Genomic DNA, 15733 nt, shown 5'->3' with positions numbered 1-15733 from the left:
TGATTACATTCTGCCAAGCTGGAAAGTTTAGGGTGATCTCCCTATTTTAAGGCTGGCTGATTAGCAAGTTTAATTCCATTTCCTATTTAATGCCCCTTTGCCAGTAGCATAACATATTCACAGATTCCAAGGATTAGGATGTGGACATCTCTAGGACAGAAATTCTGCCCGCCACAAAAACTTATCCTTTATTATGATTTAAACGTTGCTAATTCTACAGGTTCTTTAATTCAAGTAAAGTGGCAATTATGGGTAGTTCCCTTTGAGGCTCAGTGGTTAACAAATCTGACTAGGATCCATGAGGATGCAGTTCGATCCCTTGTCTCGCTCAGTGGGTTAAGGATCCTGTGTTGCCCATGAGCTGTGATGTAGGTCACAGATGTGGCTCAGATCCCGTACTGCTGTGGCATAGGCCAGCAGCTGTAACTCCTATTTGACCACTAGCCTGGGAACCTCCATATGCTGCAGGTGTGCCCCTAAAAAGCTAAAAAAAAAAAAAAAAAGTGTCAATTATCACTACTTCATCCTGATGTCATCACTTTTTCTATTTTATTTTTATTTTTATTTATTTTTTTTTTGTCTTTTTGCTTTTTCTAGGGCCACTCCCATGGCATATGGAGGTTCCCGGGCTAGGGGTCTAATCGGAGCTGCAGCTGCCAGCCTACACCACAGCTCATGGCAACGCCAGATCCTCAACCCATGGAGCAAGGCCAGGGATCGAACCTGCAACCCCATGGTTCCTAGACAGATTCGTTAAACACTGAGCCACAACGGGAACTCCTATTTTATTTTTATATATGAGTGATGCAATAGTATTCAAGTAGTAGCATATTTCATGATAGAAAAATAAATAAATATGCAGCTAGTGAATATCACTTAGATGTTCCTCTGTCTTCTCCCTCCAGACGAACATAGCAATTAATTTTTAAAATATTTAACAGTGGCAAATATGCATAAATAAGGAGCATTTCATAGGGGACTGCCTTCGTGGAAAAGGAAGTTGAACTACAGACCAGGCAAACAAATAAAACAAAAAGACAGCCTTGAAAGGAACCACCACAAAACCAAAATCACACTGATGTCATGCTTTTCAACACTAGTCACTGAAATGAAATGGGAAAGCTGGATCTTAGGAATGCTCCAGGGCAGAAAATATGCACAGAGTTGGGTAGCTAGTGACCCAGCCTTCTGCATATCAAGGCTGCTAGATAAATTAAGAATGTAAGAACTCAGTGAAGTTCTACACCTGAGTACTTCCATAAAAGATATAAAGTTATCAAAAGACAGCTTCCTCAAAATAGGGACAGCCCTACACAGTTTTAGAGGGGAATTCCATAAACCTTAAAAGTTCAGATAATCCTGATCTATTTAAATGTTTATGTATATACCACATATGTTTCTGTGTATAAATATATTTTAAAATCTTTCATATTGCTTCATTAAAAACACTTATTCATTCCCATAAATACTAAAAGTCATTTTGAAAATTCAATATGTTGTTCACACTAAAAAGCACTCAATAAGATTAAGTACATACTTACCCGATATCATATGTATTTATGTGAAAGGGTTTCTGTATTATATATGTTGGCCCCAAAGAGTAGCACCTATCTTAATGAGGAAAATGGGGGCTTCTCCCTAAACAAGGAAACATCAAGATGCCTGCTATCACCATTACTATTTAATATTGTTTTGAAAGAATTTCCCAAGATAGTTACAGAATAGTAAGAAATTAGAGATAAATTTCTGGTAAATGAATAGTTAAAACTCTCTCTATTCAAGGTCATGTGATAGTATGCCTTAAAAACCCAAGAAAGCTGTTCCTATGTAGCTCAGTGGGTTAAGGATCCAGCAGCATCACTGAAATGGCTTGGGTTGCTGCTGTGGCGTGAGTTTGATCCCTGGCCTGGGAACTTCCCCATGTCATGGATGCATCCAAAAAAAATTCTATAATCATTACTTTTCGTATATATAAGTAATAACCAGTAGGATATTTTTTTTTGTCTTTTTGCCATTTCTTGGGCCGCTCCCATGGCATATGGAGGTTCCCAGGCTGGGGGTCTAATTGGAGCTGTAGCTGCCGGCCTACGCCAGAGCCACAGCAACTCAGGATCTGAGCCGAGTCTGCAACCCACACCACAGCTCACGGCAATGCCAGATCCCAAACCCACTGAGCAAGGCCAGGGATTGAACCCACAACCCCATGGCTCCTAGTCGTATTTGTCAACTACTGAGCCACGACGGGAACTCCCAGTAGGATGTTTTAGTAGAAGATAGGGCTTATATAAGTATGAAACAGGTAAAATAATAAAAAATATGCTAAGAAATAGGCAAATCTGTATAAGAAAATTCTTAAACTATGATGAAAGTTGCATCTGTACACTTGAACAAAATTGGAAATTAGAGCAGGTTCTTGGTTAGCAGAATTCGACATCATAAAGCTGATTATCTCAACTAATTAAAAACTTTATTATCTTATTCAAGCATCCAGCAAAAATACCAACAAAGATTTTCCCTCTCCCCACCTTCCCAAACACTAGATAAGTTGTTTCACATATGTGGAAAAAAAATAAATACAGAGTGATACAAAAAAAAAAATCCTAAAAAAGGGGATATGAAAAAGTTCTGACCCTACCAGACATTGAAACCTATGATAGAACCCCCATAATTCAAACAGTGTGGTATTTGTCCATTTATACAAAGCTAGTAAAATAGTTAAAATTTACAGAAATGTCTGAGATTTTACCTTATTTTCAAATTAAGATGTAACCTTGCTGTATTTTCATAGATGCTGGTGTAAGACAGGATTCCTAGGTCAGAGACCATTATCATTATCTGTGTCTGCCCCCCACCCCAAGTCCCAGTTACCCTAGAGCAGCATGAAATAGGCAGAGGGTGTCTGTTTGCAGAGGGGGTGCCCTCAGAGAGAGGAACACTGAGTTAGGGACCCAGTCTTTCACTGTTTGCAGTGAGAATACCAGGCTTTTGCTCCAGTGGTGATGAAATCTCTAGTGGAAAGTGATTTGTTATACAAACATCTTGAGAAGACAGTCCACGACAAAAGGCTATTAGTACCTCATTCCTAAAACATGCCAAAATTCAGAAACTGGTGGAGAAGTGAATCTAAACAAATACGTGTGAGATTTAGTTGATCATAAACATGCTATCTCAAATCACTGGAAAACAGTGGCTTTTTAAAATTGACTGATGTTGAGGCAAGTGTCTAACCATTGCCTAATGATGTAATTGGTTCTTTAATTTACACTAGAGAAATTCCCAATGGATTAGAACTATACATGTAAAATTGAAACCATTCATGCATCTGAAGGGAAAAAAAAAAGCCACAAAATTCCTTTGAGATGGGAGTTGGAGACAGCTTTTCTCTGCTCAAAATCTGGAAGAAATAAAGAAACTCATTGGTGTTCCCATCGTGGCTCAGTGGTTAACGAACCTGACTAGTATCCATGAGCATATGGGTTCCATCGCTGACCTCAGGCAGTGGGTTAAGGACCTGGTGTTGCCAGGAACTGTGGTGTAAGACACAGACACAACTTGGATCCCACGTTGCTGTCGCTGTGGTGTAGACTAGCAGCTACAGCTCTGATTCGACTCCTTACCTGGGAACCTCCAAATGCCCCAGGTATGACCCTAAAAAGACAAAAAAAAAAAAGAGAAACATGTAGATGAATTTGCATAAGTCTAAACTTTTTATGGAAGAGCCTGACCACAATGGTCGCAATTGCTGGAGCAGCTGTGATGGGCAAGTGAGGGCTCTTGCTTGTGGCTCAAGCAGAATGTTTCCCAGGGCAGCATCTGACAGAGGCAGAGATTTCCTGCTGTTACTCATATTAGTGTCACTTTGACTTTTTTCCTCTCTACTGTTTCCAATATTTTTATAAACAACTACAGTGTTTGAGTTTAAACTTGTGTTTTACTGGCTTATAGGTAATCGGACACTGTATGCAATTTAAAATCTTTAAATATGAAGCTAAACTGAAAATATATCAATATACATAGATGATTGAAAAAATTCTAACTTCACCTACTGAGAGAATAGAGGAGCAATAATAGCTCATCATCAGTGTCATTTGGGGGGTGCACAACTTTTATTTCTAAGTAACATATCCCACTATAAGTTATTATGTTCTTTGGAGAAACAGGTAGTTCTTACCTGGGTCAGGAAATCTTCCTGGTGAACCTGGAAAGTAACTGGTGTAACAGAAAACACAGGCAGGCAAACATTTAATAGGGCCATGTAAAAGGGCTTTGGAGTGGCTAGGAAGAAGTCTATACCATTGTACATCTGTGGAAATATAATTACATTTTTATTTTAAATATTTGATAAGATTTTAGAATTAAGAGTCTAAAACAAACACACATAACTGTTCAGATAGACAAACACACCTTAGAAGTAATTGTAGCTCACATCATCAGGAATGTTGTGATGTTTAATCATTGCATTTTTTCCCATTTAAAAAAAAATTATTGAGGTATAGTTGATTTACAATGCTGTGCTAATTTCTGCTCTACAACAAAGTGATTCATTTAGAGATGTATATCCATTCTTTTTCAGATTCTTTTCCCACATAGGTTATCACAGAATATTGAGAGGATTTCCCTGGGCTGATCATTGCATTTGAACAAAAAGAAAGAAAGGAGAAAGGAAGGAGAGAAGGGAGGGAAGAAAGAAGGGAAGGGGAAGGGGAAGAACTAGGTGGAAGAAAGTTCACAGAAAGTACTGTGAACTATTCAATGCTATGTAAGGAGAAAGAGCTGCCATTTAATGACTACCTCAAAGAGTTAGACTCTTAGGTCTAGATAGATCCAAACTGATTTTCATGGGCTTTAATAGGCATGTCTCTCCCTATCAAAGAAAAAAAAGCCATAAAGGGTAAGGACATATTGCATCTATATATGTTAACCAAATCTAGAGCATTAATAAAGTCGAGAGAAGTAATGTATAACCCTTCAAAGGAACATTAAGTAAGATTTTTACAGAGATGGTTGAGGCTAAGGTGGTTGAGGCTAATAGCATGAGAATTGAAATCAGGCCAGAAAAATGCAGTCATTATATCAGTCAAATAAAAAAGCACTGAGATAAACCAAATGCTATAGTAAAACCAAAAAAAAAAAAAGAAGTAATTTCTTTCTCTTTGACTCAAAGAAAATTGGTCATTTAGTTTATAGTTAGGATCAGAGAAAAGAGGCAAGAAAAGAGGCAAGAAAAGGGAAAATAGCATAGAGAATGTGTCTTAAAATCTAAATGGTCTCACAAAGATATGATAATGGAAAGACTTCAGTCTTTGTGGCTGCATATAAAGGAGAATTTCAATCTCAGATTTTAACTTGTCAGCTTTGAGCAATTTTCTTAACCTCACTGAGCTTCAGTTTTTTCATGTGAAAAATGAAGGCATAGGGATAAAGTGAAGATAAGAGACCTAAGGGAAATACTTAACACGTGGTGGTGATTTGTTAAACAAGTCAACATCACAATATGACAGTAGACCATTTTATACTTAAAATGAATGTCACAGAACAGTCTTGAATAATATAGCAAATGGAGATTCCTAGAGTCTGTTCAAATTGCTTGGTGCTTTTGCAGTTTCCAAAATCCTTCAATCCTCTGTTACACATTTCTTGGCAGAACAGGAAATCCTAACTCACTTTTACAAAGGAATAAAACTTAGAAAATTAAGTGTCAGGCCCAGTGTTCCAGAGTGGTTAAGTGGAGCTCACAAGTGGTCTTTAGACTTAACGACTTTTCCTGTTTAAATGTGTGGAGACAGTAGGGTGGATCTCAGCACTGTTCAAATCCTCCCCTGTTCAGTTCTTTTCTCCTAAATCAGTGCACAGAGATACCACACAAGTTATCATTCTGCCTATGAAACCTCATCTAGACATCTTCAGTCCATTATCCTCTTGTTGCTACAAGTTCTTCTCAGTGACTTGTCTATTTAAAAGGTGCCTATTCTGGAGTTCCCGTCATGGCGCAGTGGTTAACGAATCTGACTAGGAACTATGAGGTTGCAGGTTCGGTCCCTGGCCTCGCTCAGTGAGTTAAGGATCCGGCGTTGCCCTGAGCTGTGGTGTAGGTTGCAGATGCGGCTCGGATCCCGCGTTGCTGTGGCTCTGGCGTAGGCCGGTGGCTACAGCTCCAATTCGATCCCTAGCCTGGGAACCTCCATATGCCGCGGGAGCGGCCCAAGAAATAGCTAAAAAGACAAAAAAAAAAAAAAAAGTGCCTATTCTGCCTGGAGTAATAATTTTACTTTTGGTTTCTTAAACACACTTCTCAGCCAGGAGCAAAAATATTCATCTTTAAACTGTTACAAATTTATGAAAGAAAAATCCACTGAGCACATAATTAGGATGTATTTATTTATTTGGGGCCACGTCTATGGCATATAGAAGTTCCCAGGCTAGGGGTTCAATCAGAGCTGCAGCTGCCACCCTATGCCACAGCAACACCTGATCTGAACCTAGGCGACGTGTGTGATCGACATCACAGCCCACGGCAATGCAGGTGCTGGATCCATAACCCACTGGGCGAGGCCAAGAATCAAATCCACATCTTCATGGATTCTAGTCGGGTTCATAACCCTCTGAGCCACGATGGAACCGATATACACTTAAATTAAATTACTTAATTACTTCAATGGGTTAATAAATAGCTAGTTCTCTACTGAGCCGCCAAATTCAACAATAAACCCAAAATACACATATTTATCCCCAGAAGCTAAATACCAAAATAAATATAAGTCCATGAACTGTCATTCAAATAAAATGTGAAGATCCTTTTTTGCTTGTTTGGTGCCTTCAGAATCAAAGTAAAAGCAGGAATGGGCAACAAGTGAGGGTGTGTTCATCTCAGTTAACAGAATTAGGGACTATTTTAAGACCTCACACTTAAAATAAAAAGAATCCATTTTCTGTTTCCCAGAGTATAAAATACTTGGTCTTAATTAAAAGCTAGAATAAACATGATAATTAGAAAAAAATAATTATGAAGATGGACAAAATATTTTAATGGGGTAGTATATTGCCAAAAATAAAAGCGCTCTCCTTAATAACTGGTGAGGCAAAATGTTATTTCTAAGAACAAGAATCATTCTTTTGTTGGACAGTTATGGTTGGGTTCAAACCAAGAATTTAGCATCAGTTCAACAAGGCTTTAATTTCTCCTTTAGCTTTCTAAGTTAAATATTCTGTCAGGCTTAGAAAGAATTTTGAAAGAAAGCTGTTGATTTTAAAAATAAACAACTACAAAATCAATCAAATAAAACAGGTTTCTTAAGCCCTTTCTGTCCTTTCAAGGAGGGAAGAAAAGAAGATAAAATTTCACAGTTTTTTCCTGTGCAGCCACATGTGATTTATCATTATATCTAAATTTCTCTCAGTGGCAGTAGACTTTATCATCTTTCTTTTATTAAATAAACATATAAATCTCAATATGCATAAAATAGATAAAGCTTCTTGACAGAACTATAAAATCTATGTAAAAAGAAATAAAAACTTGGGAAAACTCTGAGGAGGTACCAGTTAGAATTCTATGTAATTCATTATATTTTAATAATATAGCCATGTTGTTTAAGAATACCTATATATAATCAAAATAACAGATCAATAGTTATGATAGATAAATGTTTAAATGTCTCTGGAAAATGTATCAGTTTACTAAGATAATTGGAACATGTATAGCAGCCGAATTTGATTATTAAATATGATGTATTGATTTATTTATTAAGTGTAACATACAGGAAAATGATGGGCACTGTAAAATGAAACAGCTCATATATATTAGACCTGAAATATTTTCATATACATTCATTTAATTAAATATGTATTTATGGATATGTGATCATATTTTTCCCCAGTAACTAGTGTCCCCTTACCACAATATTAAGAAAACTACAGCATCATAGAAAAACAATCATGTTCATCTGAAAAATATCATCTGATATCATTGGTATGTGGAATCTAATTTAAAAATGATACAAATCACCTTATTTCAAAATAGAAATAGACTCATACATTTTGAAACCTGATGGTTATCCAAGGGAAAACATGGGGGGAGGGATAAGTTAGTTGGGGATTAAGATATACACACCACTATATGTAAAATAGATAACCAACAGTGACATACTGTATAGGACAGGGACTCTATTCAATATTCTGTAATGACCTATATGGGAAAAGAATCTGAAGAAGAATGGGTATGTGTTTATAATTGAATCACTTTGTTGTACACTTGAAACTAACACAGCATTGTAAAGCAACTACACACCAGTAAAATTTTAAAAATTTTAAAAAGAATTATATATTTTATATTTTCCATTTCATGTTAATCACCTGCATACTATTTATTTGCAATAAAACTGTGTATAAATTGGAGAAAAATAGAAACATTGTGTTCATATGTGTTACCTCATGCTCCCCCATGAGTAAGAACTAAGACGAAATCATGTGTTTAAATTTATGTGAGTAGTTATAACAGAATGCAGGATTGTGAGTTCCCAAACATATATATATTTTGATTAAGAGACTAAGTATAAAATGTGAAATTAATTAGAATTTAAGAAATTATTTTCATCAGTGCTGTTATCATTAGAAAACTCAAAATGTTAATATTCTACTTAAAATGTTATGCGTTTAAAAATCGTATATAACTGTATCATCTGTAAAAGAAAGCTCACAGTGACAAAGTATGTTGCAACCTCGAGATCTTTGATTTTACAAGATGATAAATGCTGTATTAAATTGAGAATTTTAAAGAATTTTAATCACAGTTGGCATCTGGATATCTAATCTCATAGATTTCTTTAAAATCAAGTTGGTTTTTGCTTGGATTAAGTCAAAACATTTATTATTAAGAATGAAATATATTTCAAATTTGTATCTGAAAGTCATGTATGTGTATGTCTGTGTTTCTGTGTATGTTTGTGTGTGTATTTGCTTTTTAGGAGTTTTAAAAAGGGGATTTCTAAAAGCTTGGCTTTTCTGGTATTCTGGACAAAGATAAAAGCAGATGTTAGGGAGACTACATGTTAACTCACCAGTTGCATGAAGATTATTAACTAGATGTTTGGAGCTATTATATACAAAACAAATGTAGCATTAATGTTAAATCTTTGTATGGAAACTTGTTCTTATACCTCTTAGGTAGACAGTTAGAGGAGGAATAGCTCCCTCATATCTTGTAGTTTGTTTACAGTTTTAAGGAACCGACAAATTGTTCTGAAAGATGGTTGCTTATATGTAGAAATGGAAAGTGTTTTCCCATCTTGATGTTATATTCTGCAGCCTTGTTACACTCATCTATTAGTTCTGCCAGCCTGTTTGTAGGTTCCATAGGATTTTCTATGTTGATGATCATGCTGTATGCCAATAAAAGTTTTATTTCTTCCTGTCCCAAAGAGTGACTTTTATTTCTTCCAGTGCTTTCTTGCACTGACTAGACCCTAATGTGTAATGTTGAATACAAGTAATTAGAATAATTATCCTTGTGTCATCCCTAATCAGAAAGGAAACACATCTATTCTTTCAATATTTTGGCCTTTGCTGTGGGGTTTTCATACATTTCCTTTATCACTTTATCAGGATGAGAAATGCCTCACTGTCTGTTTGTTGAATAGATTTTTATCAGGAATGGATGTTGGATTTTGTCAAGTTCATTCACTGCAGTTGATTTGATCACATGGCTTTGCTTTTTTTGGTGATATGTTGTGAATTAATACTGATTTTGAAATAACCATTTTTTGTATTTCTGGCATAAACCCAATTTGGTGATTATGCATTATCCTTTTTTTGTTACCTGATACTATAGATGTTTACATCAGTGTCCTTAAGAATGTAAGACGAACTTTACTTGTAAAGGCCTTAATTTTATTATCAGAACAAAGCTGGCATGAAATGACATGGGAAGTATTTCCTCTTCTTCAATCTTCTGGAAAAATGTGTAGAATTATAATTTTTTCTTAAATATTCCTAAAATAATTATTTTCACTGAGATACAATTGACATGTAACATCATTAGAGTTTCAAGTGTACAGCATAATGATTCATTACCTGCATACATTGCAAAATGATCACCCAGTAAGTAAAGTTAAATAATTTATTTTTATTTTTTTTCTTAAATATAAATATCTTTCACTTTCATCAGTGAAGCCATTTGAGCCCACTATTTTCTTATTTAAAAATCAATATAGAGTTCTGCTTCTTTTTGAGTGAGTTTTGGTAATTTCTTAAATGTATGCATTTTATAATTTTTATGTTAGTGTTATATAGTCCCTTTAACATCTATAGAATCTGTAGTGATGCCACCTTACTCATTCCTTAGATGAATAAGATTTTTTTCTCATTTTATTTCTTATCAGGTTGCTGGAGATTTATTAATTTTACTGATCTTGAAAAATACAGTTTATTTTTTCTGTGATTTAAATTGATTTTCGTTAATTATTCTTGCCCTTAGATTTACTATGTTATTTGTTTCCTTTTTGGATTTCTAAGTGTATTTTATGGATCTGTTTTATTCCCTTTGTTGGCTTATTCACTACAGTTCTTTGTTTTGTTATTTTAGTGGTGTTTCTTGGATTATAGTGCAATTATTGAGCTTTTCACAGTCTTCTTTCGAGTGCTGTAAGACAACTTTACATGTAGTATAGGAAACTTAATGAACTTTATTTGCTTTACATACGCATTTATCTTTTTAAAGGAATTAAATTATACAAAGTTTAAGTTTTTATATTTGCTTGTGTAATTACCATATCTGGTGCTCTTCATTTCTTTGTGTGATCCAACTTCCCATATTTATAAATTTCCTTCTACTTTGTGGGCCTCTTTGAAGATGCATTATTGTTGCTGCTATTATGAAAATCACTGGTGATGAATTATTTAAGGTTTTCTGTCTTTTGAAGCAGTCTTTATTTCACTTTCAACTTTGAAGTATATTTTTTCTGGTTAAAATGTTCTAAATTGTCTTCTCTTTTGAAATTTTAAAGATGATGTTCCATTGTTTTCTAACTTACATTGTTTTTTCTATTGTAATTCTTGTCTGTGGTTCTTTAGTAGTGTGTCTTTTTATATTTTAATATTCTAGTTACTTTAAAATTACCTCTTTATCACTGGTTTCAGCAGTACCATCATAATGAGGTCAGTGGTTTAGCTTTCTTTTTGTTTTGCTTGGGGTTGGTTAAAATTCTTAAACTTGTAGATTAGTGAGTTTCATCAAATTTGTACAATTTCAGTCCATGGATTCTTTTTCCTTTTCCTGATCCTTCCTAGCTCCCTTCTTCAGGGACTGTAAACATATTTAGAGTAGGCTGGTTGAAATTGTCTCAAAATTATCCTACCACCCCATAGCTCATTCTGTGCAGTCTTTGTTCTTTCTATGTTACTCTTTGGATAGTTTCTATTGCTGTGTCTTCAAGATTAATAAACTCTTCTGCAATGTTTTATTTTTTATTAATCTTATCTGGTATATTTTTCATCTTTGATATAGCAATGTTTTCATGTAGTATTTTAATTTTGTTATTTTTAAATATGTTTTTATGCCTCTGCTTGCTTCTAGGGCATGTAGAAGTCAGTTATGATTGCTGTTTTATAGGCCCCATCTAATTATTCTGAGTTACTTGTCACATTTTATTTATTTATTTACTTAATTACTTATTTTTATTTCTTTTTAAGCCTTGTAATTTTTGATTGGATAGTGAGTGTTTTATTTGTGAATTTTATTTTTGGGGGGGTCTCACATAGCTCTGATTATTTCTCCTTCTAATTCTTGTGGGTTGTTCCTTCTCCATTAAAGGGAAATTTCTTCACACATTTTCTGATCAGTACTTGTCTCTATATGTAAGGAGGCCCTGTGGATATATTTGGATTTTTTGCCTGTGCAGTTATCCTCTCTGGTACTCTTCCTCAAAATATCCATCTTCCTAGACTTCTCTGGAATTCTTATCAATATGCTATCCTACCAATTCATAGCTGGGGACTCTCTCTTTGTTCTTTACCCTGAACATGCTTCTAGGTCGAAGATTACTGTTCTTTGTTGCCTCATGTCCTGTGTCTTGAGATTCTTTGTTTCATACCTTTTGTCCAATGTCTTAGTTATTTTGCATAGAATGGTAAATTCAGTTCCTTTTATTCTACTTTGGACAAAAATATAAGTTCCTATTTAATATTTTATGTCCCTGACTCTCACTCTCTCCTCTTCTCTTTCTCTCTCTATAGATTTATAGATAGATAGACAGATAGATAGATAGAGATAGAGATAGACAGCTAGCTAACTAGCTAGCTAGATAATGATATTTAGTGTCCTATTACAATCAAACATATTTAAGAATATTATTAACAGTATATATATATACATACATATATATATATATATATATATGGAATTAAGGTAAAAAAGAGATAAATTGGTAAGATTATAGACCACAAGCCAACTATAGTGCATAAAGTTATATAAAATATATTTGCCCACTATAGTTGTAGTCTGTCATCATATCAAGCTTGAATTATTATATTATTTTTACAAAATGAGTTTGGTTTGAGAGGAACAATGGTTATGAGAAGATACACTTCTCAATTTTGTTTCACTCATTTATAGGCAACTGTAATCTATCAACTCTTTGAGAACTAACCATGTACTAGGAATTTTTAAAAGTGTTAATTTGTTTAATAATCTTGACTACCATTTAACTCATCTAAAATCAAGCAAAACAAATAACAACAAGAAACCTGAAGCTTAGAACATTTAGGAAACACACCCAAGATTATATATGGGTGCCAACATTGGGATTTGAATTCATGCAGCCCTCCTCCCAAAGCTTTCCCAGGCTCTTGCATCTGTCTCAACTATTCTGAACTCTACATCATTATCACTGCAGAACACTTTTTTTTTCTTTTTTGGCTGCCCCATGGCAGATTGAGTTCCCAGGCCAGGGATCGGATCTAACCTGCAATTGCAACCTGAAATGCAGCTGTGGTAACTCCACGTCTTTAATCCACTGTGCCAGGCCAGGGATGCAGCGTGTGTCCCAGCACTACAGAGATGCAGCCAATCTTTTTTTTTATCACATTGGGAACTTTTGGAGGACACTTTTAAAACACATGAAAGCTCAGATCTCATCCTCTGAGTTTCTGATATAATTAATTTGGGATAGGTCTGACCTTTCTATATTTTTTAAGCCCCCTGTTATTATAATATAAATCTGGCATTGAGAACCACTGTTCCAGATGATGGATGATGACTTATGAAATAGACTTAGAAAATATATAGGTGATTGAAGGGAGATTCAGCATGTGACATAATCCATTCATTGAAGTAGTTATGTACCAAGACAAGTTAGTCAAGTTATAATTAGTTTAATTAGCACATGTACAAGCTTTCAAAGGCTTTATTGCTAACTATTTTGGAGTCTAAAAAGGACACACTCTTGTTCTACCTCAGAATAGAAAGGAAATCACCAGCTGTCAACCTTTTAGTGATTAAGAAGATCTTAGCCCTTCAGTTCTTCAAGATAATTACTTCTTAGACATGCATTCAGTTTGACTTCCCAAAGAAAATAACAACAAAAGTCTAATTATATGGAAACAGATGTGGCAGTAAACTTAAAAAATAAAATAAATAGGTGAAAATAAGGTCAACCTTTCAGGCAGGTTAAAAGCAAGAAAATGGTGTGATTAGCATAAAATCTTAATTATTCTTAGGTTGTCTCTGTCACTCAATTGAGACTTTATTTTCATTCAGCCTTGTTTATCCCTAGAAATAGGCCTTGTTCCTAAGTCTTTTTCTTGGAGTACAATTTGCTAATAGAATTTCTTTTGTTCTTCTCTTGTTGCTGGTAAGGCAACATTGACGTGATGAGACCATAGTTTTCTCTCTTGCTCCCACTAACAATCTTCATACACAATTTATAAGACTCATTACCTTTAAAACCAATCAGTACTTCACTAAGCTGTTTTCAGCATTTTTGGAGACTTAGTTGTATTAATGATTATTTTGCCATCATGCCTGATCTTTATGCCTCTCTGTCTGTGTTATAGACTTACTGACATCAAAATATGAATTACTTCCCTGAGCTGTCATGGTTCTAAACAAGGAGATAAGCCATTATTCTACATAATTTCCATCCATAATCTCTGCCTCTAATAAATTTTACACTAAAATCATATTTAAAAACTTAGTTATAATTGTGCTCCTCTCATGTTCAAATATAAAAGGGGAAGGGAGTGTCAAGTGATAGTGGATATTAGAAAGGTTTGTATTGGAGTTCCCATCATGGCGCAGTGGAAATGAATCTGACTAGGAACCATGAGGTTGCAGGTTCGATCCCTGGCCTCACTCAGTGGGTTAAGGATCTGGCATTGCCTTGAGCTGTGGCGTAGGTCGCAGACACAACTCAGATCTGGCATTGCGGTGGCTCAGGCGTAGGCTGGCAGCAACAGCTCTGAGTAGACTCCTAGCCTGGGAATCTCCACATGCCGAGAGTGTGGCCCTGAAAAAAAAAGAAAAAAAAGTTTGCATCTTTCCAACCACCTTGAGTACGTTTTTTCTCCTTGGCACCTGTATTTTTAGAAAGCCAAACACAAGAGTATTGAATATTCTTTCAATAGATCTAGCATCATCTTGTCTCTCTACCTTAGCTCATGACTTTGAATACTCTTCCTCTTCTTCTCTACGTATCCACTAGTTCAAATGTTATGTCTTAGTCAAAGCCCCTTTGAATCTAAGCCCAGAATTTTGCAGTATTCATCTTTCAGTTTTAGCATAGTTTAAGATCCATAAGACGCTTATTCAACTCATTTGACTTAAATTTACAAGTCATATTCGGAAGTAGTCTTTAAGCCATCTTTCTTAGATATATATTGAATATATATATCTGATGGTTTGTAAATAAAAAATGTTAATGTAATTAAAATTATATTAAAACTATCCTCTGTGATACAGTGATATTTTGATACTAAAAACTTTTCAGGAGTCCCTGCTGTGGAACAATGGGTTAAAAACATTTCAGGCATAAATTAATTATAAGATTCTATAAAAGAAGGTATATTTTTGATATATAATACCACCATATTTTAGTTTTGATACAATTGTTAATTATGCGGTGAATTTTAACTTATAATCATCTATTTAAAAGAACGTATAGAGAACAGTTTTTAAAACCTTAGGCATAGATTGAAGAAAGTATTTTGTAACTTTTAAATATCAACATTTTACAGCCAAAAAATAAATAAATGTGAATTTAAACATCAAACTGATAAGTTTTGCCATATGAAAAGTGATAAAATACTGACTAGAAATGACACATATGGAATTTGACAGAGCCTAAATCATGATTTATTTAAAAATACATTTTTGGCAACCACAAGTCATGGCTGGGTCACTATGCTGTACAGTAGAAAAAGGAAATTGTATTGGGTAAATAACAACTTAACAAAAAAAGGGAAAAAAATCATGCATAAGGAGAATAAACTATCCCTAAGGTTAAAAAAACTACGTTTTTGTAAACTTTCCCAAATGGTGAGGAGTAAGGTGTTTTCTCTGACAATTTCTTTCGTGTTGCCATCTAGATCATGAAGGTCTCCTCTCAAGGAAAAGAGAACATAATACCAAATGATTAATATTACAGGTGGTTTTATCTTACAAAACCGAAAACATTCTGATTAGAAAACATATAAATTTAGAATGCCCTCTCACCTTATGGAAATGTGATAGTTGAGAATGATTTGT

The sequence above is a fragment of the Phacochoerus africanus genome, chromosome 15 (genome assembly GCF_016906955.1).
Source record: "Phacochoerus africanus isolate WHEZ1 chromosome 15, ROS_Pafr_v1, whole genome shotgun sequence".
NCBI lineage: Eukaryota > Metazoa > Chordata > Mammalia > Artiodactyla > Suidae > Phacochoerus > Phacochoerus africanus.
The sequence above is the reverse complement of the archived record's forward strand: the minus strand, read 5'-3'. Positions refer to the sequence as shown.